Source organism: Falco punctatus (genome assembly GCF_963210335.1).
Source record: "Falco punctatus genome assembly, chromosome: 7".
Taxonomy (NCBI): Eukaryota; Metazoa; Chordata; class Aves; order Falconiformes; family Falconidae; genus Falco; species Falco punctatus.
The window spans coordinates 51,449,627-51,477,483 of record NC_137587.1 but is presented as its reverse complement, the minus strand read 5'-3'; the positions used below and the strand labels follow the sequence as shown (position 1 = coordinate 51,477,483).

General features: G+C 42.7%; 1 protein-coding gene across 1 annotated transcript in view; it reads right to left on the bottom strand.

Annotated features, from left to right (window-relative positions):
• RORA (RAR related orphan receptor A) overlaps positions 1 to 27,857 on the bottom strand; it is a 477,306-nt gene that overhangs the window by 431,509 nt on the left and 17,940 nt on the right. Inside the window, exon 2 of the mRNA XM_080395591.1 lies at positions 2,939 to 27,857. This exon is cut by the window's right edge and continues 15,438 nt beyond it. The gene's annotated coding sequence lies outside the window, so the exon portion shown is untranslated. The remainder of the gene's footprint in view (positions 1 to 2,938) is intronic.

Here is a 27,857-nt window from a genome sequence, read left to right as displayed (position 1 = left end):
AGACACTAGTATCTTGTTTCTGTATGGCTGAATACCAGCCATCAGCACAGAATCTCAAATAAAATCCCAATAATTTCACAGATGTGCTCCATAGAAATAAAGGTAAAAAGATTCCAACCTGACAGTGTGAGAAAGTTCACCCAAAACTGCTGTTTCCACTCAGCTATCCCAGGTTCCATACTTAATAAAATTAAGGACAGCTGACAGATCTAATTAAGTGATCATGGGCATCTTATCCTCGTCTTTTACCAGGTCAAAGGAAACTACCACTTCCTTTGTATTATGATAGTATGGACAGAACGTAATATAAAGTCAGTAAACATATTAGTCCCTGCATGGAGGAACAGTTCCTCCCTCCAGAGGGACTAGTTGTCTAATTAGAAGATCCTGTTCTTTTTACTGCTCCTCAATCACAGTGCAAGAAATAAGGCTATTTGAACTTGGATATAAGCTTCATGTGTTTATGTATTGCTGCGCAGGTTATTTATACATTATGCAGCTCAAAATCAAGCCAAGGTTATTTAAGCTCATGCTCCTTTGAGGTTAGCTGTGAGGGAATTAAAGTTGTTTTGTAATTTAAATTCTTCTCTGCAATAACTATTATATATGCACCTGTCACAGAGTAACTGGCCTCATTAAGGGAAACTTAGCCCAGCCGGGACAGCATACCTACAGCCTCCTACCTCCTGCCTTTGGGCCAAGCAAGGGAAGTTGGGCCAGCTGTGGAAGGGGAAGGCTGCAAAGTGCTGCTGAGGAGCAACAGTGAACCAGGACAGGGAGGCTGAACAGCTCACAGAGGGATTCTAGAGGGAGAACAATGAAAGCTGAATGAGCTATAAGGAATTCCGAAAGACAAAGTTGCCAAGAGACAGGAGCTTCCTCTTCATCCCTTCTAAAAGCACCAAAGGTGATAAGGAGGTGAAGAAACCAAGTACCCATGTATTAATCCTTGAGCAAAATGAAATTGCTATGCAGATGCTCTAGTACTTTATATATGGCTTCAACAAAATCTGCTCATAATTTGACTGAACATAAATATTGGCTAATGAATATGAGACCAAATGTGACCAGAGTCTGGTTATCAGTTATTCTGGTAGGTAGATAAAACAGTGCAGGGTTGTGCTTGACCAGAAAGGAGCAACAAGAGCAAGTCTGGCAGCATTTTAGCCTACCTTAAAGTTGTAAGCCATCCTGCACAAATATTATGTCTTTCTATTTTACCAGATGGCTGCTATCATAAAAGGAGTCTTTGGTCCCTGTCACAACTTTTCATCACTGTGTACAAAATACAGCAAATATTTGCATCTTTTAGCATCAGTTACAGAGAATTTGCCATCGTTTCTGGTGTGTACGGTAGCGTTGTATGGTAACATGATTGGACTGATGAATATTGCTTTATGTCTGGGAAGACCTACCAACAATTTTTCTGTATCATATGCCATTCAGATTACAAGGTAAGCTCTTGCACTCAGATAGCATCTGCTCTTCCCCCCTTATGTCATTCTTAAAGATGCACCTATTTCGTTTGATTCATCTTGCCTTGAACCAGAAAAGAAGATTCATTAGGGTCACAGCAATTAATCTGGCTGCGATGCAAACAGATGTCTACACAGCACCAACTTCTATGCTGTCTTGAGCAGGTGAAGAGGTTTGGGCAGACTGTGAACCATGTTGCCTGCTGACCAAACACTGCCCCTCTGCTGCAGCCACACATGCTGTGGCAAGAAGGGGTTGCACTTCCCTGGGTGAAAGCAGTTTCCCATTGCAAAAAAAAAAAAAAAAAACAAACATTCCTGAGTTAGCAATATGGATACTAATCCTAAAACTAAATTAAAATGTATATCCACATTATTGCAAGTCTGAAGTTTATTTTTTTTCCTGTGTACAGAATTGTAGGCCAATAATGTGAACCAGATAGCATCACGCCCACTGCTACAGCTCTGCAAAAGTAGGTGGTGTTGGTGATAATGGATGGCAGAATCACACTAAACATTGTAATCGTGCTCCCAGAATTGCAGTACCTGAGAAGTGCAGTTAACACCAAGAATATCTTGTCAAGAAGATGCCAGCAAATTTAACAAGTATGGAACTTCAAAACTTTACTTTTTCAAAAGCTGAGTACTGAATCACCACAGAACCACTGGCAGGGCACGTTTTATAACTGCCAGAATATTTCTTTGAACAGGTTAAAAATAAAGTGTAGGACTAAGAGCTGCTATAACACCAGTATGCCCAATAAGAGACTAGTTTCTGGTATTTAGAATACATCACTCATCTCGTACAGTATAACTAGTAAGCACTGACTAAAATTCACCTGTTTTTGCAGACTATTACCACAAAATGCAATCATCAGCTTGCATTTAATTAAAAGCTTGTGTTTAAACTTTCTAGTTGCCAGAATTAACAGAAATCTTATGCGGTCCCTGCTAAGATCAAATTAAAACAGTCTACAACACTCAACAAAGTCCTCCAAGTGTTCCTCCTGACTCTCATTTCTAAATCTTGCAGTTACTGCTCACATCAAAAAGGACAGAAAGAAGCAATAGACATAAAGACATAAAAGTAATTCCTTCTGTATCATTTACATTCTCCTAGGAGGAAGCCTAGGGAACTGGGAAATTCCTCAGCTTGCTGCAGAGCTAACTAACCTGGCTGATGAATACTTCTCACGTATTCACAAGCCTGCAGATTAATCTATCTGCATATGTCAAATTCTGGAAGAAGATCCTTGTAAGATTGTTCGTCCATCCCAATTATCACCTGTCACCACAAACATCCAGTGCTTGTTGATGGGCAAGGTTACTGCCATACACACAAGGGTGACTTGAGTCACTCATTTGAACTTGTTGCACTGAACACAGAACCAAACCCCGCGGCGCAGAGCAGAGCAGGGACGACAATGAATACCGCGCGCTTACAGTGTGTGCTAATGCAGTACCTGGTCACGTTTTCCTGAAGACGAAGTTTTGCAGAATCTAGGGATTTTCTACAACACGGTCCTGCCGCAACAGCTCAGCCATGCTGGATGCTCTGTCAAGTGCTATCCTAAGCCATCCAAACTATGCCTTGTTGGCACACATTGAGCGTTAATATTGTTTCTTGATGAAATATCTGAAAGACAAAGAACTTAAATGTCTGCTTCTAGTCCTGCTATCAAGCAAGGTCCTTATCTGTGAAGAAAGGAAACAAAACCCCTCTGTGACTAATTACTAAGCCTTGCCCCCTGTTCTCAGTTCTGCGGATGGAAAAATGTGGCTCAGGCCAGGCTGAGCCAGGCAAATACGCTCGCTGCCTGCCATCTCCCAGCACTGCTCTTCCACACTCAAGCCTGCGTGAACGCTCGCTCTGCATTCCCTTCTAAATTTTTATGGCCTTTAGTATTCCAATATTGAAACCAAGTTGAAGGCCCAAGCAAAGGACACCAACTCCTCACTCTGTGCTCACTAGATTCTTGTTGAAAAAATATTTTGTAGTTCTGCCTTGTGTCAAAAAGTTATTTTGTAATTCTGTCTTGTGCCTCTCATTCCTACTTAGGGCCTCCTAGTGGGAGGATATGGTGCTCTTTTCCTAAAAATACATATTTTCTTGGATTGCCATTTAAAACTGCTTTGCCTGAAAATCAGTAGGAAAAGACATTATAGTAACAAAGGAAGGTGTTGTGACAGCAAGAAATAAAACATAACAAGCGATCCAGTACGTCTGTTCACCTTACAGTCTGGCGACCTGAACAGGCAACTGTACAGCATCCGCAACTGCACAGAGAGAAGCTGGTGTACAGTCGGGTATTTAAGTAAGCAGACATGGCTTTTGACTGAGCACATTAAGTGGAGGAACCTGGTAAGCCGAGGCTGCACCCAGAGGCACTGAGCCTGCCTTCAGCCCCTGTGGCGGCGCTGGGCCCAGCCACACCGTGCAGTCCGGGCGAGGTGAACACACGGGCCTTGCCCAGCACCCCCAGCCCTGTGTCAGGCAGCAGAGCGGGCCCAGGCCTCTGCTCTGCCCTTTCCATATTCCATTGTAACATTCAATTATATATAGCAGAAAGGGAGTATTTTAAGTGTGTAGCATGGCCTAAATCCCATGAAACAGCGGCACTGACATGTTCTAACCCGTGAAGCAGTACATAACAGCTACAGTGATGCCTTTTTCAGGGGGAAGGATGGATGAGAGCAGGAATTGTTCCTGGGCAGCGAGTGAAGCTTGCTGACAGCCGAGTCACCCGTTAGCACGACACCAGGAGAAACAAGTTCATTTTCTGGGGGCGAGCCTCAGAAGGGGCTCCGGCCCCAGTCCCGCACAGGGGGCACAGGCTGCCGGCGCTGAGGAGGTGAGGGCTGGGCCCAGCCATTTGCAGGCAGAGCCATTTTTGTGCCGTCACGCCCAAAATCTCAACTAAGCTCTGCAGAAGCCGAGACCCAGACACCAGCTTTGGGCTTCAAGGCACATTCCTGCACGAGGTCACTGTGCAGCAAGGGCCACCTGCTCGTCCGTCAGGGCCTGAGGCTGGGCACGGATACAGCTGTGGCTCAGCTGGAGAAAGACGCGTCTCTGACCAGGAGCAAGGACCCCTGGCTGAGCTGAAAGGGCCCCCTGGGGCCACGGGCAGGATGGGGGAGGCCCCAGGTGAGGCTCACCATGGCAGCCAAGGGCTGAGGTGCCTGATGGAGCGCTGCTGCCCGTCCTGCAAAGCACCGGCTGTGATGGTTCCCTCCCACAGCCAGGGAGAGGAGGTGTGGTGCCCCTGAAATCCCTGGTTCCCCTCGCTGCCAAACCAGTTCAGAGTTTTGTTGTCAATAAACATTTCCATAGCAGACCACGCACTTCCTTGCAATATCTTCAGCTCTTTTAGGGGCCCACCGCCCTTCATATTTTGGCATCCTAAAGCGAACAAACACCAAACAGGGCAGTAATTGAGTAGTGGGACTCAGTCTTTTGTGGGTGTCTAAAATGAATTTTTAAGCTATTTCTTAGTTTGATTGATTCCCCTCTTCTCCAAGTCTCTTGGGGAGTTACCAGCTTTCTGCCTTCGAGCCACCCAAACTCAGGGGTACTGGCCCACTGCGTGCATTGCCCATCCCAGGTGCACTGCCCGTCCACAGCGCAGCAGCCCCCGGGTGCCTGCCTGCCTCAGAGCCCAGCTTGCAGCCGGCCTCGACCCCAGCACCCACTAATTGCCTAAGAAGAAAGTAGGTTGTGAGCGAAAGCGTGACAGGCACCGTCACACAGGGTGATGAGAAGGAACTGTAGAAGCAGAGAAAGCACAAGGATATAAATGCTGATAATTGGAATGATTTAATTTGTAATGTTGCATAAGAGGCGTAATTAGTTCAGTAACAGTGAGAGAAGCAAAGGAATCAGACTAGTAATCACAAATAATTACGTGCCAATTACACATAGTAAGGGGGTTTTGTTGTTATTGAATGGTCAGAATTTGGGAGCTAGACCAAATAACAGACCTCACATTCTCTGTTTCAGTCAATTGTCCTTTCCTACAGCAGCAAAGCCTCTCTACCTTTTCTCTGGTAAAGAAGAAAAAAAGAAAAACCAAGAAAAAAACAAGATGTGATACGCATCCAAATTGGAGAGTGTTCTTATCAGGAAAGATAGACTTCTAGCATCTTTCCAAAGCTCCCTTTCTGTAGCCAAAATCTTTGTCTTGTCCACACTGTCAATACCATCTGCCAGCAGCCTCCTCAGCTTATAAGCCATCTGCCAGCCATTGACCTAGAGCTTTGCCTGCTCTCACTGCCATGCCTGCCTAAGCTTCTGCATTTCCAGATCTCTCACTATCCTCCTACCCCGCTCTCACACATCTTCCCAGAAGAACTGATCCAGACAAATATTACTAAGCCAACAAGAACGGAAGGAGCTGAATACTGATTGTCTCTCCTGTGTAAAACCCTCTCTTTTTATTTTTTTTTCTATTTATTTCCAAGGTAGAATAAAATACAGGCTATTCACTTCGAGTTGTTCTGCATTAACAAAGTAAGACAGTACTAGGATAATGCACTATTCAACATGAAGCATGAATGACTTCATTTAAATAGATTATTTTTTTCTTAATTTCAAAACTAAAATAAAAATCAAGAAAATGGAGGTCTGTGTTTTATTTCTATGCTGCGTGACACTGGTCACAGATTCACCTTGTCTGACAGTCTTTAGCTGAGTGAAAGTACAACCTCCTTGGTTTCTAAGTTGGATACTTTTACTTTAGTTTACTGCCATTAGATAAAGTTATTAAAAGAAAAAAAGAAAGTACTATGTATAAAGTAGTACAATGTCACCACCGCCACCACTGGAGTTTGAAATTCATATCTATCGAGGTAAAATTTCGTCCCAATCTGAAACGATATATTTAGGAATATGTTAACAGGTTTTGTGTCTTTCAAGTTTGCACAGAAGGGAAAGGTGTTCATGACAGTCTCCACTTCGATTCCCACGCATCCATAACAACATTTAATGAGATTCATTATATTTTGCTCCCATGGGAAAATGACGGTCTTTCAATTGCAGATAATACACTACAGCTATGAAAGTCAGTAGCTAGAAATGCCCATCATGATTATTTTTCCTCATGTAAGAAAGTACCAAGCACCCCTTTTCTCAGAAATCTTTTATAAACCAAGCCAACTCCAGCAGGTAACATCACCATTCCTGCAGAAACCAGTTCATTGGATCAATTCAGAATCAACCCTTCTAATACTTGTTTTTCTTGCTGTAGTTATCTTGCAACTAAGTTCTAAACAAGGCTTTAACATTTTACATCATATATTGCTCTTGTTCTTTACTGAGAGACAGTTCTAGGCAGTATTTAGGTTCTCTCCAGCATTGCTTGTAGCACATCAACTCTTGAAGGTTTTCAACAAAGACGTTATAGTCATTTTTCTTAGGAGCACGGGCAAACAAGAACAACATGGCACAACTGAAAATAATATTTTGCTAGCAGGAGTATTAGAAAATTATTTAGCCCCTGATCAGTAGCTTGCACAAATATGTTATCTACTCACAAATGCAAAAAGCAGCATACTGCTGATGTAACCTCATATGGCTACACGTCCCTGAATAGTCAGTAAAATTAATTGGGCCAGTATAATATAAAATCTTGTTCTTTTGTATATTTACCTCATTTGTGTAACTTTCAGAGAATATGTTTTTTATACATTTCCCCGTCAAATTGCACAGATGAAGCTGTTTTGTTAGCGTGGGGTGAGGGCAGAGGAGTATCGCTTCTTCTTGAGCTAGGTGACAGGGGCACAGTCCGTGCCTGCTGCGTTGCAGCGCTGTGGGGGGGTTGCAGCAGGCTGCCTCCTGCACAGTGCTGCGGCTTCTCTCCTGTCCCGGAACCTCACGACACAGTTAACTGAGTCTGGGCTGTGCACTCGAGGAGCTGCAGAGGTGCTGCAGTGCTGCGCAAAGGCATCTCAGGGGGAACAGAATCATTTCTGCCCCTTCTAAATTTGCCTGCACACTTGAGCATTGCAGTGGTACCGTGAGGGCTTTCCTGCATTTGTGGAGCCTGAAGACTACCTCCTTTCTCCTGCAAAAGATGCCTGGTTTGGGATACTTTGGAGAGATATGAACAGGGAATAAATGTAGGGAATGTGACGTAAGGTTGTGGAGGTCACAGACAACTTTAAGTGTCCCATGCCCATTTCCTAGCCTCCCAGTCCCACGCCCCTGTGCAGCCAGGGCACCAGGAAGCACTCCCTTTGCGTGCTCCCATCCCAAGGAGCCATCTTCCCAGTGTCTCTTCCACATCTCTGCAAAATCACATCCATGCTGCGTGTCCACAAATATCTCTAACCATTTCCTCCCCGCCCCATCAGAGCTGCACACCCCCTGGGCTGCCTGCCCCACCGTGATGCCGTGTCAGTTAACTGTTGCCTGAGCCAAGGGCTCGCTTTCCTCATTTTCTTCAGTAAAACAGAGGGAATCAGTTTCACTGGTGATTTATTTCAGCTTTTTTGGAACTTATATTTGTAAGTTTCCTGGAATATACTTGCTGAAAAAAAATGGTTCCAATTTCTACCCCACATTCCCCCTTCAGATATAAAAATGTTCCATGTTGAATTCTTTCCCAGTATTTCCTCTGGGGAGGTGCTGACATGTCAGCCTGGTAAGCTTTATGCCATTCTGTTTGCAAAGCTGTTGTGATGCTTGTAAATTTTTTCTTACGTATTTTCCTTTAGAAATTGCTTGCTGCTTCTCCCTCTGATACAAGGGAGTACTTACCTAGGTCCTGAAAATTCCCTGGGAGAACCAAGAAAGCAGGGTTAGAGGGACAGAAACCTCATTTACAACAACGAAGAGAAACAGAAAGTCCCTTGGCCCTTCCCTGCCCTGCAGCAGGGGCTCTGGTTCAGTTGGTTTCTGTGCTGTTTCAGCCGCCAGGAAGTGTACGAATGAATCATGACCCTGAGTTCAACAGATTTTTATCCCATACCTCTCCCCTTTGTCCTGTGGCAAGTCACAAGCATCTCCTCAGCTTGCAGAGAAACTTGTGATCCTTCTGCAGAGAGTATGTTGCTTTTATTTCCCTAAGGATCACAACTATGGCCTTTATGTTGCTTTTGGGTGCATGAAATGCTTCAGGCATTCGACCCCAAGTCAGCTCAGATAATGGAACTCAGATATTGAAAAGGAATGAAAAACCCAAATTATGCAAATCCATTGCACCGAGTAATGCACAATTCCCATTCCCGCAGCCCCATTGGCAGTTGCAGTTTTCCTGTGTGGAGGGGAGAAGGAACAGATTTAATTAGAGGAGGCTTCCATTCTAAAAGTATCTATGTTTGTAGAAGGCAGGCAGCATGATCTAATGCACGAGGAACTGCAGGACCCAGGAGATCTTACATACCTCAGTTTCCCATCTGTAAAGTAATGCTAATGTTTTACTAAAGAAGTCACTGTCAACCTGATTTATCTGCTGCTCAGGGAGCTATACAACAACTAGGTACTTACCTGTGTGGTTGTTCCATAGATGGAACCAAAGAAAGCGACATTTTATACCATTTAATAAGTGGGCTTAGGCACCCCAGAAGTTTGTTTTCATCATGAAAACCAGTTGAAAAGCTCTTCTCCTCCTGTTATAAAATACCAGCCTATGCAAGTTTTCTCCAATTTCTTTGCTACTTCATTGTAAAGATTAAGGGAAACAATCTATACAGCACATCAGAGCCTTTTGTTCTAGCCGCTCAGTAGATGCCTTTTTCAGATTGATGCCTCTTGTCAGACACAGCCCCACTGCCCGCCTGCACAGCGGGTTTCCCTTCATGGACAAACACCAACAGTGAAACCACAGCGTGTCAGCGCTTGCAAGGTGGCACTGGAAGAATCTGCCTAGGCACTTTCCTCTGCCCACCATAACCTGCTGTGTATCATTCAACACACTGCTCAGGATGCTGTGTACATCTAGAGAAAGGAATCTGTGCCTTAATGAATCAAGGAGGTTTAGAGCTTTTTAATAGGCTATTAAAGCTTGCAGTTTGAGACACGAAAGCATACAGGTTATTAAACTCTATGTTAGTTTTGCAAAAAAGTATTATTCACGCCAGGAAAAGATTTTTTTAAAGTATCACAACAGCCATTTCTACCCGCCATCATCTGTGGTCAACGTATTAGCTCTTCATTCACACATTTTCCAAAATTGCTTTGGAAGCCTTTACTTCCACCCTTGTTCCACTAGGTGTTTGAACATGGAAGAATGTTCGAACCAAAGTCCCCATGGTCTCCAAAAAGGTCCAAAAACCACTCAAGACACTTCAGGGTACAGGGGTAACTCCGGTAAGATACAGAGCTGGTGTAGTCTGAAGTGGCTGCCAATCAGTTTCAGAGAAACAGTCTTAGTCACCTCACAAAGTTTCCCCTGCTCAGTGAGAGATTTTGATTGGCCACTAAGGACTACAAGACCTAATGAAGGCTTTGCTGCTGGCTCCAGCTTTGGCCGTGTAAGAAGCACACATGCAGAATTTCAGCAGAAGCCTTTAGGTCCACGGTCAGTGCTGCTTCTTGCAGAAGCAGTGTCCTTCCAACATTCTCTTAGCTAACGTCTACCTGGAGAAGTACTAGAAAAAAGACAGCTGTATCAGGCTTTAGAGTGACATATGCCACACGTCTTCCACATGCAACAAGGGAAGTGTTTATAGAACAGTTGAGCTCAGAGAAAAAAGTTGCAATCAGAACACCTAGTGTTAAATCCTAGAGTTAAGTAAACAGCTCTCCAGGAAATTTGATGCGAGCCATGTGGTACAGAAGTGCGAGTAAGTGAAAGGATTATCTTTCTTTTTGCCAAAATGCAATCAAAATTGTAAAAATGAGAAACTGTAAAATAATTTCTGATTCTGTCTGCCTAGGACCCGAAGCAGCAGGAAGCTTAGTGATGCACGCAAAGCGCCGTGCCCCGCCAGACCCTGCGCAGCCTGTGCTGTGCCCCAAAACAGAAACAGTGAGGGACAGGCGCGCTCCTGGGCCAGAGGTCAGCACAGGCAGGCTGGCTTTATCAAGCACACAAAGGTGTGCAAAGGAAAAGCACTGAAGGAAAATAATACTAACCTGGGGCCAAATTAGAAGATTTGATTCAAGTAAGAATAATTTCCCCTTCCAGAAAAAAAAAAAAAAAAAAAAAAGAAAAAGAAATGCCCTCCTGTAATGTTACTATTTTTGCTTGATAAGCCTCTTTTTTTCCTGAGAAACAAGTCTATGTGGTAGCTGTCTAAACAGAGAAGTTGGAACTAAGAAAATAATGTGATGGAATTGACTCCTTGTGGCAAAATAACCAGAAGCTGCTGGCTATTTCTATCAGTTTCTTCATTCTTAAAGCAAACATAATACTTTTTTTAAGGAATAAATAGTTAGAATATGAATTATGAACTGTCAATAACAGAAATTCCCTGCTCAATATATTTACTATGATTTCCAGCTCTCGAGTAAATCACAGGTTTTGCTTTCGGGACACAATAGCTGGTTAGTGCTTCTGGTGCAACTCTTCAGGAAATCCAACAGTTGGTTCCCACGTGTACTTATATATGAATCTGAAATTTTCTTTCTGCAGATATTGTTGCTAGTATACTTTGCTCACCAGCATGCTCACATAAAGATAATACGAGCTGTGGGAGTATTGTGATAAATTCATTTCAGTATCTGAATTGGGATCTAAAATAGAAAAAAAGGGCAAACTAGATTTATTATATCTACTGTGAACAAAGTTGTCTGAGGGAATAACAGCTTTATGTTTATTCAGACATTACTAAACCCATTATTCTTCAAATATCAACAAAATCTTAAGACTAGTTTTCTGCTCCGTGGGGCACCCCGCACAGATGTTTTCGTTTGACTAAAAGCAAGAGTGGAGTGTGATAGAAATCACCTGGGAGAGCCACAGTTCCCATGGCAAAGCTGAACTGGGCATAGAGGGAATTTATCACTTATGAAATTTCCACATTTAACATTTACCAAATATTCTATCAAGACTTTTGCAGGCCCAAAATTGTACTGTTTAAACAAGATGTTAACAGATCCCATTTCTTATGTCTTTTTATCTTCCTCCACTTTTCCTCCAGCTGTTTCAGGCAAGCTCCTGTGATCGTAGTCTTCTACCCAAAGCCAAATTCTACTCTTGCAAGGTTAAACTAAAAAAACACAGCTAAACAAAACATTTCCAGCTCTGTCCTTAGGCTTTTTGTGTTCCTTCCACCTTCCTGCTAAGGTCTTACTTTTAGTATGTGAACAGTATATCCTCTCCTCCAGGCCTCAAACTGGGAGTCTTTCCTGGCCCTTTGAATGCCTACTTTTCTCTTCTGTTTCACTCTTTCCCTGCACTTTCATTAGACAGCTTCCATATAGATGTAACTTTTCCCTGGAAAGTAATATGGAGCAATTCCCACCATGATCCTCCCTTTTCATCCTTCTCCTTTAGCTGTACTATGACCTTTTGTCCTACAACTCCCACCCACTTCCAGTATCTAACTTTGATTCCTTCCTAGTCACCAGGGCCACCTTAAGAAATAGACACCATCAAAATTGCTTTACTCTGAAGGCAGGTCAAAGCTAATAAAACTAACTGTCCTTTCAAGTCTCTAAAATCTTGATGCATTCAGCACAGTGGGAGTAATTCTGATCGTTAGCTTTAAAGCAATATTATTTCTCAAAAGAGTGTAACAGCAAAATGTGTGTCTACAAGGCCAGAAGATGTAGTGGGAGTGATTAAGGTCTTAATCTGCATCCAGCTAACTACTCCTCTAACTTCTCTCCAAAGAAGTAGCATGCAAAAGATGCAAAGCAGCATCTTGAATAGCTTTCAAAAATAGTAGAGAAAAAAAAGATCTTCCCTGAGGAGTAGCAAGGGAAGAAGATTCTGGAAGTTAGTACGAAAAAGGTCTTTCAAGAACAACAAACAGGTACATATCTAAAAGCATTTGAAAAGGAAAGACTTTTGAGATGTTTACTGCCCATGCCTCCACTCATCGCATGATCTCTGATCATTGATATAATGAAGATCTCTGCCTTCTCAAGTTGGGTTCAAGACTACTGAAGTTGGCCAAAAGGGACAAGTCGATATGAGTAGACGGTAAAAATTGTGGTGCCCTAGGAAAGACAGATTACCAAGAATTTATGATATGGTAATTCTCTTTCTCTGAGTCACAGCAATGAATCTACATTTTTAGATTGAGCACTCATTGTATCTCTTATGCTCAAAATATGTCAGGTTGGAACACCCAAAACATATAAATTAAAAGCCATAAAGTGACATCACTGATTTAAGAACCTGAGGGCCAAAACCGTGCTGTCATGAAAAAACCTTCACCAATACTTCCTATCTTCAAATGTGAAATCAAGATAGATACAGATATATATAGTCATTTAATGTAAACTTTCATTGGATCAGCTGTAATGAACTGGAGTAATATACAAATGGATTTTAAAATGTGTGTGAAACAAGGCTGAAAGAAAGAGAAAGCGTTATAAAGGTTGAGAAAAAGAAAAATTCCAGAGAAGATGAATGCAGTCACTGGGTCTAAATAGCATAGGGTATCAATAGTCTGAGGGGGAGCCCACAAGAATGAGGCTGAGGAGATGGGGAAGTGTATTTTGTGCTTTTTTTCCTTAATTTCAGTAAGGTCATGTCTCAGTGCCTCAGCTTCCCCACAGAGAAAATAAGGAATAAAGACACAGAAACTCTTACTGGAGTATTTAGAAATCTGCTAATGAAAGAGATTGGCATTATTACTTATGCAATATCTCCAGCTTGTCCAGGAATGGATCTTCCAAATTGGTCAAAAAGACAAATAAAAGTTTTTTTAAAAAATAATCAGAGGTTGGACTAGATGATCTTTAGAGGTCCCTTCCAACCCAGCCCATTCTATGATTTTATGACTGAACTGATGCGCAGAGATGCGATGTGCACCGCTCAGCAGTGTGAGGCAATGGAACGTTCAAGCAGCAGTTCCCCACAGGAGCTGTATCCCTGGTCTATCGCTCTAGGTCCCGGTACACAGTGGCTAGTGCCTTGGGCAAGTACTCCTCTAGTCACTCTAGCCAGCTGTGCAGAATTCTATCTTCTGTTTTTTCCATGAACTATTATTACCTGCGGCCCCAACGCAGAAGACCTCTTGCCTCTTTCTGCAGTACTTCACAGCCACAAAGCAGTTATTTCTAAGACCTCCTGGACCACTGAATCCCACAGCCGGAAAGCAGATCACTACAGCAATTCAAAAGAGGTTAATGGCAATGCTTGCTTCTCTCAGCCTCTGCTGGTGGGTTTATTATCGTTGTTGTTGTTGTTTGGATGCGTCATAAGAAGCTCTATGCACCACAAACCTGTCTGATGGAATTTGCTGCCTTGGCTGCCGGTGGAACCACTAGCCAGCACCCTGCCCAGACTGCTACACTCATGCCGGGACTTGCAGGAGATTGTTGTTCCTGTTTGTCAGCGGCTGAAGTCCCAGCTACTTCAACGGGAGGATTTGGCTCTTGGCAGTAGGAGTTTTATTTCTCTCATTAGCCTGCTAGTGAAAACAGACTCCAATCAAATGTGAATATACAGATACAGCCAAACCAGATGCTTTCAAGGCTCTCTATTCATCACAAAATTCACTGCTACTTTTAAAAGATTCATCATTGTTTTCAGAGTCGAACAAATAATTCATGAGTAACTTATTCACTAAATTCAGCCTACTTTGGTTCAAAGATTATCAACGTGAAGATCATGATTTCCTCAAATGCATTCATCTTTGAATGCAATGAATATGTTAGCACATACTTCGCTCTGTGGATCCTGATAATCCAACTGTAAACTGTGTTCTTTGCCGTGATTTGTCAAAGTAATCAGATGGCACTTGGTGTTTGATCAGCGAGTGTGAAGGTACTGCCAAACAACCAAGATCGTTTCCATATTTGTGTCCATAACACTGTAACACTCAATCTGATAACTCAGAAGCTGGAACATGAAAAGTAAAAATGGCATCAAAATGGAAAACAAATTTATTTTAAAACTGATACACTTTACAGAGATTTAAAGTGTATGGCTCAGAAGGAAAAGTTATGTGCAAATTTCAGGCATCTTTTCTGAATTTAATAGCTATATAATTCCAAATTTGATCTAGGTAGGTATTAAGGACAGTATGTTTTCTTTACTACAACCGTAACATTACTTATCTCCAATTTAGAAAGCTCAGAGGGACAAAAGGGATCTCCAATTGTACCCGTGGCTATGCAAATCTTCAGCTTAATTATGCTCTATTTCTACAACAAACTTTAATACCTATTCCAGATCTAGCCTTCTATTAGTCTAATGGAACACATTTTAATTCAGGTGTTACAGCTGCCATGAAGAAGCTATGATACAGAGACCAAAGAGTAAAGAATTTTAAGAACTATTTTTATAGCTCTTAAAGGAAGGCTGTAGTAATATCAGTGTAAAATCCCTAACAAAAACTATAGTCATAGAACTACCTCTTTTATTATATGCTTCCAAGTCTTTAAATAGAAAAAAAGAACAGATGCCAAAGCAGAGCCATATGTTTTAATTGTAGCTGTATACAAGCATGGCTTTATTTTTTCTGACATAAAATCTATAACTTGAGTGGGAAGTTACTGAGTGGAATCCTCAATGCCATATTTCTGGCTAAAGAAATAAACTCCCTATAGAACATGTCAGAGTCTGAGCTGAGAGATTGAGACATTTTGATAACAATTCAATACTTGTCTCAAAACATCCAACTGCTTTGAAGTAATTGGTGGGAGGAGACAAGCTATTAATATTGGATCTATTTGGCGGAGTTTGTGTTTGTGTCTGTGTCTTACACTAAACCCAGCCGCTAGCTTCCCTTTCAAGCGCTGGCAGGTAGCATGCATTTAAATCAATGGTTGGAATCCAAACCACCCTGCTGCTGCAACAGCCCAGTATGCCTCTCATTTATTATTAAAAAAATCTGTATTTTTTTGAGTGTAGATGATGGGAAAGAAAATGGTTAATCAGACCTCAAAGGTTCCTGCAAGTTCCAGTCCTGCCTGCAAACATATATTTTTCTGCAAACTCTTACTTTACTGGGTGAAAGATGCAATGAACACACTCATGCCTACAGTGAACAAATGTCTCTCTGGTGCAAAGGGCAGCAGCAACCTCCCTGCTGCATTCCACACCACCAAACCTATGTTCTGTACCTTTTAATCTGAGCACTCCACATGCAATTCTTGCAGCCCAGTCCAGAGGTTGTTTTCTGGGAGCACAACAAACCCACAGTTAGCCAAAGGGAAAGTCTGATGTAAGTTATGGATGAAAAGTCTGTATGCGTGTATAGGTGGAAAGGAACAGGGGATCTTATTTTGAACTTATCTGAATTCAATTTATATAGCCCAAACCAAAAGACTTAGTTTAGAACTGAAAAGGGTGGAGAACTTCCTGAGTATCTGCCTGGAAGTGTTACCCAAACACAGTCCTCTGCCTTCAGGTGTCTAGCTCAAATTGAGGTCACACCATGAAGAAGAGCTATTCCTGTGTGAAAGCTATTCAGCACCTTCTGCGTTAGAATCACAGATAGGTCAGAAAAGACCTTTAAGATCATCCAGTCCAACCATCACTTTGAGATTATGCCAAGTCCACCACTAAATCACGTCCCCAAGTGCCACATCTGCACATCTTGTAAACAGCTCCAGGGAGGGTGACTCAGCCACCTCCCATGGCAGCCTGTTCCAATGCTTGACTGCCCTTTCCACAAGGAAATTTTTCTTAATATCCAATCTAAACATTCCCTGGTGTAACTTGAGGCTGTTTCCTCTCATTCTAACACTTGTTACTTGAGAGAAGAGACCAACAGCCACCTCACTACAACCGCCTTTCAATTAGTTGCAGAAAGCTATAAGGTCTCCCCTCAGCCTCCTTTTCTCCAGGCTAAACACCTCCAGTTCCCTCAGCCGCTCCCCACAGGACTTGTTCTCTAGACCCTTCACCAGCATCACTGCTCTTCTCTGGACACGCTCCAGCACCTTGATGTTTTCCATGGATCAATCCAGTTTCCACTAGGCAGATGAATTTCCACTAGACTGAGAATGAAAAAAAGCCACTTAAAACAATCACCCTTCAGACTGCCATCCCCACCAGAGGTGCCATCAGCTCAGCGGGGAGGAAGCATTAGCTGTGCTTCTGCTAAGGTTTCCTTCAGAACAGGCTACTGAGGTTTGTGCTAGTCACGATGCTCTACTTGTTACGGGCACAGCCAGCAGGACTGATTTGCTTCGGCTCAGCCAGGTGCAAAACTGGGCAGAGTTCCTCTGCTCTCAGCTCTGTGTGTGGTGCTAACAGGCTGGTGGATGTTTGGAGCCAGAAGGAAGAGGCTGGGTTTGGTACCACCTTCTGTTTCTTTTGAGTTGACCCTGTGCTCATCTCACTGCTGAGTTTTGTAGCCCCGCTCAGCCAAGGATCCCTGATCTAGAGCCAGGAGTCTTTCAGAAGCTGGAACATTGCAAGAAAACACTGGCTGCACATGAAGAATACCCACAAATTAAACACAGGAAGATTCATTCAGAAAATATTTTCAGAAGATCAGGGGTATGGGCACACAAATGAGAAGGTAAAGCTTAAGGCATAAACCAGGAGCAAATACCGCTGCACCAGCTGTGTTGATCTGAAACTGTAAGGAATTGGTAGGCTGTACATTGAAAAGTCCATCTGACAGATTAACAAGTTCAGCATGGATTTGTCCAGAGTTCAATCTGTCACTGGTATGATGGTGCTAAATTGCTTTTAGGGGTTCATAGCTTTTTGAAACTGGGACAGCTTGACATGGAAAAATGAACATTTTAACCTGAAGCAAGGGTTTAGGCCAAACTGGTTTTGCTGAGCGTCATTTATGCAAAGATCAGATTAAGAAGAACAGAACAAAGGAAAACACCCCATATGATTCAGTAACACTTCTGACGTAGTGCTGGGTTAAACCCAACCCACATAAACCAGGACCTTGCTGAAGCCTATCAGCATCCATACTATTGAAGATGAAGAGAATAATCCATTTTTAAAAAAGAAGAGGTTTTCCTACTGATTTACCAAAAGGCATCTACACTGCAGTAGCAGTGTTAGAACTATGCCAGCTCCATCAACTTCTCATCACACTGCATCTGACCTCAGATACTTGGACAACATAACTAATAACAGGCTGCAAGTCGGAACTGTTGCCAAGGATGCAATCTGAAGAATTATGAAACATCCAGGAGGTTAGAGCTCACAGACAGCATAAATTTATGGTATAATATATGAGAGAGAGAAGCAGAGGGTATTGCAGTTGCAAGAAGATGAGCTGTTTATTTAAAGAAAGCAAATGGTGTTTTCTATTTTTGCTGTTGATCATTCTTAAACCGTTCAAATTAATGTAATGACTAGAGGGTCTGTGACCTGGAAGAACAAGGGAAATTCTCTGTCAACATGAGTGATTACCTAAGCACACACACACAATAACAAGCGATACGCACACGCAGTTGAAGCTAGAAATCAGGTTTTATAAGCCTTGTACAACTGACAGGAACAATAAAAGGTTACTAAACAGGGGAAAACAGTACCAAGGAAGCATACAGCAGCTGCTGTCTGCTCTTACACAGTGCTCAGCAGGACACCTTGTCTTCGGGTGATTCCAAAACACTGATGGCAATTCTTTCTAGGCTAGTAGACTTCATCAGCCAGATTTGGAAAGGACAGCTACAGACATGGCACTGGGTATCGTAGCCTCAATGTTTCATGTCATGAGCCAGGAATAAAGCCATCAAATGAAGTAATTCAGACCTGAGGCTTGTAGTAACGTGGCCGGTGGAATGAGTGCTCCCTAGGCAGCCAGGGCAACACTGTCTGAGGTCACTGTTACGTGTCAGCTCCCCGGAACAACTACTGAGATCTTTTCACTAGAACAAGAAGTGCATTTTAGAAAGGGAAATATTGAAATTGCTGCTTATTCAGATCCAGAACCAAGCAGATATCCAGCGGACTATTGCACATTACTGAGAATCTTTCTATTTAAAGTTTTGTGCTTTCTCTGCTTCAGCTCTGGTTTTAAGTGTGAGTGACAAAAGGTACAATATCCATGGCAGGGTGCCCTTTTCTTGAAACTGCACATTGGCTATGAAGATGAAAGTCATCCGGACCTTCAGACACTCTACGTCTGCAGTAACACAGCAGCCCATCTCGCTGTGCTGGCAGGCTGTGCCCTCTTAAGCGGAATGCGATAAGGAGCACTTTGGGAAGCAAGAGTTAGAGGAAGAGAGAGAATCAACCATTTGTTTCTCTGGTTTGTCCCTCTTACAAGCCCAGAACTGAGGACTGTGGGTAGCAGGAGGAAGTGCAGGGTCCTGTTGCAAACCAGAGGTTGTCTGAAGTGGCCTTCTCGCTTGGCAAATGCAAAGGTTTGGCTGTGCTCAGCCTTGCCATCCTGCCGTGCCCAGCCCCGCTGTCCTGCCGTGCCCTCTCTTCCCTTCCCAGCTGCAGCACAGAGGCAGGCACAGGTCCCTGGCCTCAGGGAGGTTTGCTGTGTAACACCCTACTGCCTTTCACATGGCAGAATCATAGGATCATAGGATCATTTAGGTTGGAAAAGACTTTTAAGATAATTGAGTCCAACCGTTAACCCAGGACTGCCAAGGCCACCACTAAACCACGTCCCCAAGCACCACGTCTGCAAGTCCTTTAAATACCCCCAGGGACAACGAGTCAACCACCTCCATGGGCAGCCTGTTCCCATGGCAGTGACGGCCACTGTTCATGGCAGTGATGGCCAGACCAAAACGACAAACTGAGGAAACTGTTGCCCTCTGGGCTGGGTTGAAAGAGCACTTTGGGCACTAAGAGTTCCCATCGTGCTTCAGTAGCACCTAGCTCAGTAGGACAGGGGACACCACATGGTGACAGACAGGCAGCAAAGGACAGAGACCACCAGACCAGAGCCTGCCCAGTTTGTTGCTACTTCCTTTGCTGTGGACACCTCCAGCCACAGCCTTTCCTCTAACCATAGCCCCTTACCGGGCTGTCAGTGTTGGAGAGGCTGAGCAAGCAGGATGCCAGCAAGCTTCACAATTACGTTCTTTCCGTGAAAGACACCTGCTGCAATTCCTTTGTCATAGTGTGGCTGTGATGTGAAAAGGAAATTGGGTTTTATTAAAAAATTGAGCTTTATGAAAACACCCCCTCCCCCTGCTATCAAATGCATTTCTACAAACAGAAAACCTAACCCTGTGGTAGGGTTTTTTTTCTTTTTCTGGATCTGAATAGTACAGAGGAGACTGTGATATAAATGGAAACATAACAATCATGTAACAGACAAAGCAGGGCTAGGCTGTATCACTAGATCGCTATGGTCACCTTCATGAAAAGGAAAAGGCTAGTTGACTATAAAAGAAAATATTAAATAGCTGTAGTTTACCTACAAAGCCTTTAAAGCACAGATGGCCATTATCTAGGGGGTATTGATGCGGAGAGATAACATGGGTTATGCACCATTAAAAAAGAATAAGACAAGGACCACATCTGACACTGTCGAGCAAGAAACATTTGCTCTTTCAGGGGCTGACCAGACCAAGACACTCATTCTGCTCTCAGCGCTGGTATCATCACTTAAAAGCACCCGTACCTTCAGTGTAACACACCCTTTTCTGCTTTCTTCTAGATAAAGTAGCTGGGCATTCTTCCTCTTAAAAGATGGTCTTTAATTTTTGTTCAGAAATTGTTTTTAAGTAGTTTTAGGAATCTGCTTGTTATGCTTCTGTAAAGACATCAAAGCGTGGGTGACGTGTGGTGAGGCATCTTCCCTTGCTGACACACAAAGCTCAGTGTGATTAGGCTGAGGTTACACACGCATTCGAGAGGTCAGATGCTTATTGTAACTGTACAATCTGAAATTAAAAACTGAGCCATAAAGCTCACAAGAGTAGACTTCTTTCAATTAAGGACGACATTTTTCTCTTTTCTATTTTTCCTTCTCTTTCTTTTCAACAGTTCTGCCACTAGTTGGGTTTTAGAACGAGGTTCCCAGCCGGAGCAGTGCTGAGGAGGAAGAAAGCCCGTGAAAGCAGAGTATGGGGCAGGCAGTATTTGTTGGGTCTGAACTCAACTTTGAGAGATTTTATAGAAGTTTGTTGAACCAGTCTTTAGGAACCAATTTCATTTTCACCAAAGCTATCCTCTCTCTTCATCAAGAAAATATTGCTTTAAAGCAGGACCAGCTTGAACTGTATAGCTTTCAGTTTTCACATGAATCACACAGAAAAATATGTTACTTGAATCCCTGTTTCAAAGTTCTCTGCCACGTCTTGTGGAGTTGTGGGCTGGGTATCGGATGTCCCCATTCGTCTTGGGGAAAACAGGGGAGTTCCCTTCTCCCACCCCACAAGTTTATAAAAGTTTCACAGAAGCTTTATGTGAAAACAGACAGATTTTTCTTTTTCACCTATTCTTCCAGGAAGTGATAAACCTGATGTGCTAACGACCTATCCTACAGAAAAAAAAACTTCAATATTTGCAAGAGGGTTAAATTCTATTCCATTTTCACCAATCTTTGTCTTAAAGGGAGTGAGGAGGTGGTAATACTATGGTTTCCCCGTGTCAGCATAAAATTCTCATGAGTCCCCTAAATGCTGCAGCATACTATTTCAATCAAACACAAAAAGAGTGTAACCAGTTCTTCTGATTTTACCATAAGACATACAATATTTGAAATCTTTGATTCATATGAATCTTAGTTTTCTTTACTGTGTAAATTCCAGCCATTCTGCCTGCCGAGAAAAGAATGGATGTACAATCCCAGGACACCCTACAGATACAAATACCAGGAAGCAAATGAAAATAAACTGCCACATCTAAAAATCATGATGTTTCAAAGAATAATAACAACTTAGTTAATACTGCTCCAGAAATTGTGATTTTGTAATCACATGGTCTACCCCAGGAATGCCCAGCTAAGACTTTAAACACCTGTGTTAGTTCCAAGAAGCATTTTAGAAAAAGCAATTTCATCCCTATGCCACATAACCAGCTCCAATCAATATGTTTTCCACGATGTCATGTCTATTAAGTGCAACTCTTGGTGACAGAGCCACATACAATATGGACGTGACAGTAAAAAAAAAATAAAAAATAAAAATCCACGATATCTAGTTAGCGCCTGTGCATCACTCCAGCTCCTCTCTCCTCACTGCCTGTAACCCATCACAACAGTGGGTTGTGCCTGGGACTAGACAGGATCTGGTGCAGGGAAATGTCATCACACACATTTATGGTGCACCCACTATGGCCAGGCTGTTAGCCGTGAAGACTGCCCGAGTACAGCAGCTGCTTCCTGCCCCTTACAAGCACCATTTGCATAGTAAGGACCCTATATTAATGATGAACAATACAACCACATAACCCAAATTAACCCTAAAAATAACTTCCCGTTTAGAGATATGAAATACTTAGTTCATGCGTGTTTTCATTTCCCGAGAGCCTTGTTACACCAATTACTCTTGTTGGTTTGGCAAAAGTTAGATTTGCTGAGTGCCAAATTCTGCACACAGATGTATGTGCCTGGCTACCGCTGAAATAAAAATCAGAGGCTTTGACTTCCACTTTTCTTTTTCTCCCTCTGGTCTGGAAGACAGTCTATCAATCATGGACAAATTGAATATGATGCACACCCACAAGCACGCCCAAATGGCTTTATGTACACAAAAGAAAACCAGGCCATTTGCATTTAGAAGTGCTTTTACGAGGTATGCATTTAGTAACTATGTTTACAGCTGGGGTCTGGGAGATTATTTCAGGAATGGCATCCAGCGAACTGAATACAGCACTGGCAGTTGAATAAACGCTTGCAGCAGCCCGATCCTCATCCCTAAAAGTGGGTGTTATCCCTTTTTTTGGCAAGTATACCGTGTCACAGGGGCTGGCTGGTGCTATTCCCCTTTCTGCCCTTTCCCCGTGCTCTTTCACCTCTTCTCATCTGGTCTCCTTTAACATGTCCAGGGCTCTGGGCAAAGGGAAGGGAATAAAAGCAACAGAAACCCACACAAGCGAGTGTTGCTTTCGTGGGATTTTTTCCCATGTCGGAGTCCGTTGAAAAGAGAAACTGTTAAGCGTTCAGCTGCAGGCTTTATCCAAACCTCCACCCTCGATGTCTTTCCTACCTTGTTTTCTCCCCTGATGCCCACAGGTCAGCCAGTATGAATGTACTTCAAAGCACGTGCAGCAAGGAGCTCTTTTCCAAATTTGACGCCTCTTTGCAGATCAGAGAGAAGTACCACCACCCATCTAGATGCCTGCAAGCCCGTCTGCCCGAGACAACCACCGCCCTAAAGCCAGCAGACGGGTTGTGGTGATTCTCGGCTCACACCCACCCGCACAGTGAGCACCTACAGCAGCAAGCGTGTTGCTAAAATTGAACGATGGTTAAAATGTAAGGTCATCAGGCTCGAAATGGCAGCAAAGAAACCTGTCCCAAGCAGCTGCTGCTTGATTGCTGAATAAACTTTTCAGAATTTAGCCTGCAACCCACAAACCCCACAGTTCTCTCTATTTCAGTGGCTGAAGAGAGTTGCATTATGAAATATGAGAGAGGGATATAATACTATATATATTATACATGATAACATGTATTTTACATATTATATATATAAAATATATAAATTACCACCTTGGAGTCTTATCCCACACCTCACATTCGCATGCAGCCCCTATAACTCTACCCAAAGTTCTGGTAAGCAAGAACAGCAGAAGACCATACATACAGTAATGAGCTCCCACTTCAAAATACAGCTCCTTCTTCATAAAGATGAGCCTGTAATTCTGTCTTTAATAGTCTGTGTGGCTGAGGGGGAACATATGCTTTGTAGGCTAAGTTATCAGGTTAAGTACAAATTTGAGTCTGAGGCATGTAACAATATAAAATTCTGCACAGAACTATAACTGGAATGCTCCCAGTCCGCCTCTTCCCCATCATTATTAGGCAGTAAGAGAGAAAGTAGGAGACGCAGAAAATAGGTGTGCTGCTTACCTTGTTTAATTTTACCATCTTACGTGAGTAAAAAAAAAAAAAAAAAAAGAAAAATTAATATTTTATAACCCCTGCTTTCATCATAAATAATTTTGTGACAGTTCAGCATTCCTGTAGATTATTTACAGCTTTTTGGTTGATGTGTGCTCCAAAAACATAAAAAAATAATAATGGTCTTTTGGATCTTGCCACAGTAGCATAAGTACACCTTTCAGATTCCCAATATTCATTTCAAGGACACTCCAGGCTGAGGCTCCACAAACTCTCCCTTTTCACAGAGCTGTTCTTTAATAAAGCACCAACACTCTTGCTCCAAAAATGCCAAATATAGTTGAGAGAACTCCTTGATAACATGTTTTTGCTAAAAACTATTTATATTCATAGATTCCTGACAGTTTGCTTCATTTTGATACAGTCTCTCTGCATTTACCCTTCCCATTCTAATTTTTTTAAACCTTGTTTTTGGTTTAAGATTTGGAAAAGAACAAAAGCTCTAATCAGGGAAAAAGATATATAACTACGTAAACGACTTATTCTGTGCACACAATTACATGTAAATAGCCATGAATCTTTTTTAAAAGCAAGACAAAACACAAAATAGACTGCTTAGCTGTAAATTTAAACCTATTTCACTTTCAGGCTTCACTGCTTCCAGTGTGAATCAGCCTATTATCTTTAAGTATGAAATTAGAAAAAAAGATTTGCTGTTTGTGTACACGCAAAGATTAACATTTCCCTGAGATTAACAGTGTGTTTCTTGAAGGTGGAAAGCATATAACACCAAGAAACACATTTTAATACTGCTTCGCAAGAGCATTTTTGTTTTCATAGCAAATGCTGCTTGAGATTGAGAATATGCTTGAAAACCAGCTAGTGAAAAAGTGATATAAAACAAACCGATGAAGCTTTGTGGTGAAAGCAAAACAAATTACTATATGGCCCAAAAGTTGAAGATATAAATTCTGCAGTTTACAGTACATTTGCTTGCATCTTTTTGTGGTATGTAAAATAATGCATAAAAATTCAGGATTAAGCATATTTAAATGTCACTTGAATCAGAATTAGAATAATTGTTAGAATGTTACAATAAGGCATCTGTTTGGAGCAGTTTCTGCTCTATAATTGCCTGGTCAATATTTTTAAGTTTGCTGAGAAATATCTAGCCAGAGGATAAGCAGAATACATCATTCTGTTGCTTGAGCCTTCAGTCTTTCCAGGATTAGTAAAAATATAAAAATATCAACAACATGTGATTTCTCTGCTAAGTTTGCTCTGGGTTAATTCTCATCATTGGCAGACACAAGGACAGAGCAGGCTACTGCATTAACTTCCCAGAGATTTACATACAAGACAAAAGTAAAATATAGTCTTTACTTATTTCCTCCAACCTGCCCCCTTTTTCTTTCTTATTGAGCTCTCTCCTTTCTCGCCCTCAATGGGCTTGGCACTAACCCCAGCCGAAATACCGGCTCGGGTGTATTACTGTGGGTAACACTGTGGCTGCTGGGAGGGGCTGATCCCACAGAGAGCTGAGGCAGCTTTGGCTAAAAGCTGGAGAGTTCCCTCATCCACTGGGCCTTGGTGCTTGTACCCTTGGATTCCTCTCCTTCCACTGCCTGGAAAGGCTTCTGGGACATTACTGGGCTCCCTTGGTCTCAAACCTTTTGACGGTACTGAGACTGGAAAGATGCCATGTGAAGCCACCACCATTTGTTTTTCCTGCTGACCTCCCTGAATCTCACACAATTCTTGTCAGAGCAAAGATGTGCTGGCAACATAAAGACCTGACCGTGCTTGGCTGCAGCACTGCCCACTAAATTCTGAACGAATTCTGACACCCCTGCCCGCATATGTTGTTTTGTCACACCAAGACCAAGCAGAGGTGGGCAGCAGGTCAGGCGAGGCACGCAGGGCCAAGTGCCGTCACTACGTGCTTCATGATCGTTCTGAGGACATCTCAAACCGGCCAGGCACCAGCCAAGTCATTGCAGTGCAGTGCTGGGCAAAGAGACCGGGGGAAAGTGGAGAGTGTCCTTGGAAGACTGGTCTGGGGTGCAGACATCTACCCTGTTCATTGCAAGCTGATGGGAGGTTGAGATACAAAGGGAGACCGGGGGTGTGTGGGAGGGGTGGGGGTGGAAGGTTTGGAAGTTTCACAGACTCATTCCCTAAAATTGTTGTAGTCAAGTTCTTTACTTATAGTGACCTAAGTCTTGATAGAGAGCTTTTCAGACTAGGAGGCAAAATTGGAAAACAGAGGAAACAAGGTTGTTCGCAGTTCTAAGCACAGTTCCTAAAACTTGTACAATTCAATCAGTGTCTGTAATGCTGGATAACGCCCCGGTTCCTACTTAACATGTAGAACCCAAGCTCTATGTGTAATTTTTGCATATCAAGCAGCCCACGGTGCTTGAAGTTGCATATATGTGTAACAAGAATAGTGGCTATCTGCCAAAGATTTTCTCAACTGAATGAACAGGCTCGCACAGAGAACATCGACCTGCCTCACACCACCCAGAAAACCCTAGGAACAGGGTTTGTAGCTCTGGAGTCCAGCTGCATTGCCACAAACATCCTTTCCTTTCTTCTATGTTCTTTCTCTCTACCTCTTTGTTATTAAAATTGCAAAACAGACTCACACCCACTCCGGACAGTGGAACTCGGGAGATTTTTAGGAAGGTGTCTGGAAAAAGTGTACGAGTAAACCAGGATATGTTGTACTCAGATTGACATTCTAAGAAAGTTGTTCTTAGGATACAACTTTGTAATTCCTTAGAGCAAATCTTAGATACCATAGACATGGCCACCTTAGATAGCTCACTGAAGCTGAAATCCCAAGCCTGCAGCCGCAACAACTCCACCTTCCATTATCACTGAAGAATTAACTCCTTTAGTTGTGCCATTTAGTGGCAAAAAGCTGAAAACCAATCACAACAAGTAATTGGAGAAAAGCTATTTGACCTTTAACATCAACAAACTCAAAATCATGAGAGGCAGTAAACAAGGAGCACTATGTCCTTTTATTTAATGTTGGTTTTCAGAAGATAACTGTGTTTTGACTTATTTTCTAGGTTTTGCAGTATCCTTTTTCTGCTGGCACCATTCTTGGCAGATTATTATGCTTAAATATTTAGAGAATCAGTCAGCACAACCCCCCCTACCCTTGACAGCATAGTTTGACAAGATGAAAGGTGGGCAACAGATGATGCAGGAGCTCACTGCAAGATGTTCCACAGGCTGCCACGGCGACCAGATGTCCTGTGGGCAATGCGGGGAACAATAGTCTCTTAGAAAACAGAGTCAATGTAGAAAGGAGAAGATGTGCAAGCAAGGGAGTTATCTATCTGAGAGTACTGAATCAGTGAAAGGAATGACTAGAGAATGAGAAGACAAGAGGCAGATAAGAGGAGATCACAGGCAGATGCACCACATATGGGTTTTAACTCTGCTAGAGCAGACTGCCTCCACCCTGGTCTTCCAGGCAAATGACCAGTTCGTTATTTCATTGCCCACCAGTCACATAGAGCAGCTGGAGTCAATGTGCCTGAGCAGCACTTACTGTGGGCAAACCACTGCAAAGCAAAGCAGTTTACACATACACACTCCTCCAGATAGAGAAAACAGATCCAAGAAACACACACTCCTCCAGACACAGAGAGAAAACAAATACACATGCCACTTCTCAGAGATAGAGTACCTCAAAGCAGCACTTTAAACGGAGTACTCTGGCAGACGAATGTAAGGCTTTCAGAATACATTATGGTAAAATAGGAAATAGAGAGAGACCAGGGAAGAGAACCACTAGCAAAGAGCTGCCATATGCATTTTCTCAACACGGAGTAAAGTTCTAGGAAAAAGGTATTGAAACCCAGTTATTACCAGTTATAGACCAGCATGTTCCATCTAGTAGCTACCAAGCCAAATGGCATGTGAAGGAATGAAAATGGCATCTCCCACGGCTGGGCCACCTTCTGAAAACAAGGCAGGCTTTGGGTTTAGACTGCATCGGTGCAGATAGGGGTAACGCTAAACCTGCTGCAGCCTTCAGCGCTTCATCCAGCCTTCTGGAGTAAGTGGCATAAACACAGAGCAGCCTGACAACATCACAGAGGATGTAAACACTCTCTCTGTCAAAGAGCTTTGCAGGACTGCTGCTTCAAACACCCTGGAGCTGAACTTTCTCGGAACAGGTCGATGTTTAGATTTCTGAGTGCTAGTCATTTGGAGTGAGACTTCAAAGGTCGATGGATGCCGTGTAGCCAACGAGTATGAGCAAACAGGACAACTACAGGTACTAACAGATGAACAGACTATCTCTACACTGGTCTTCTAAGCAAGTGACCACTAACCTAAGTCTTC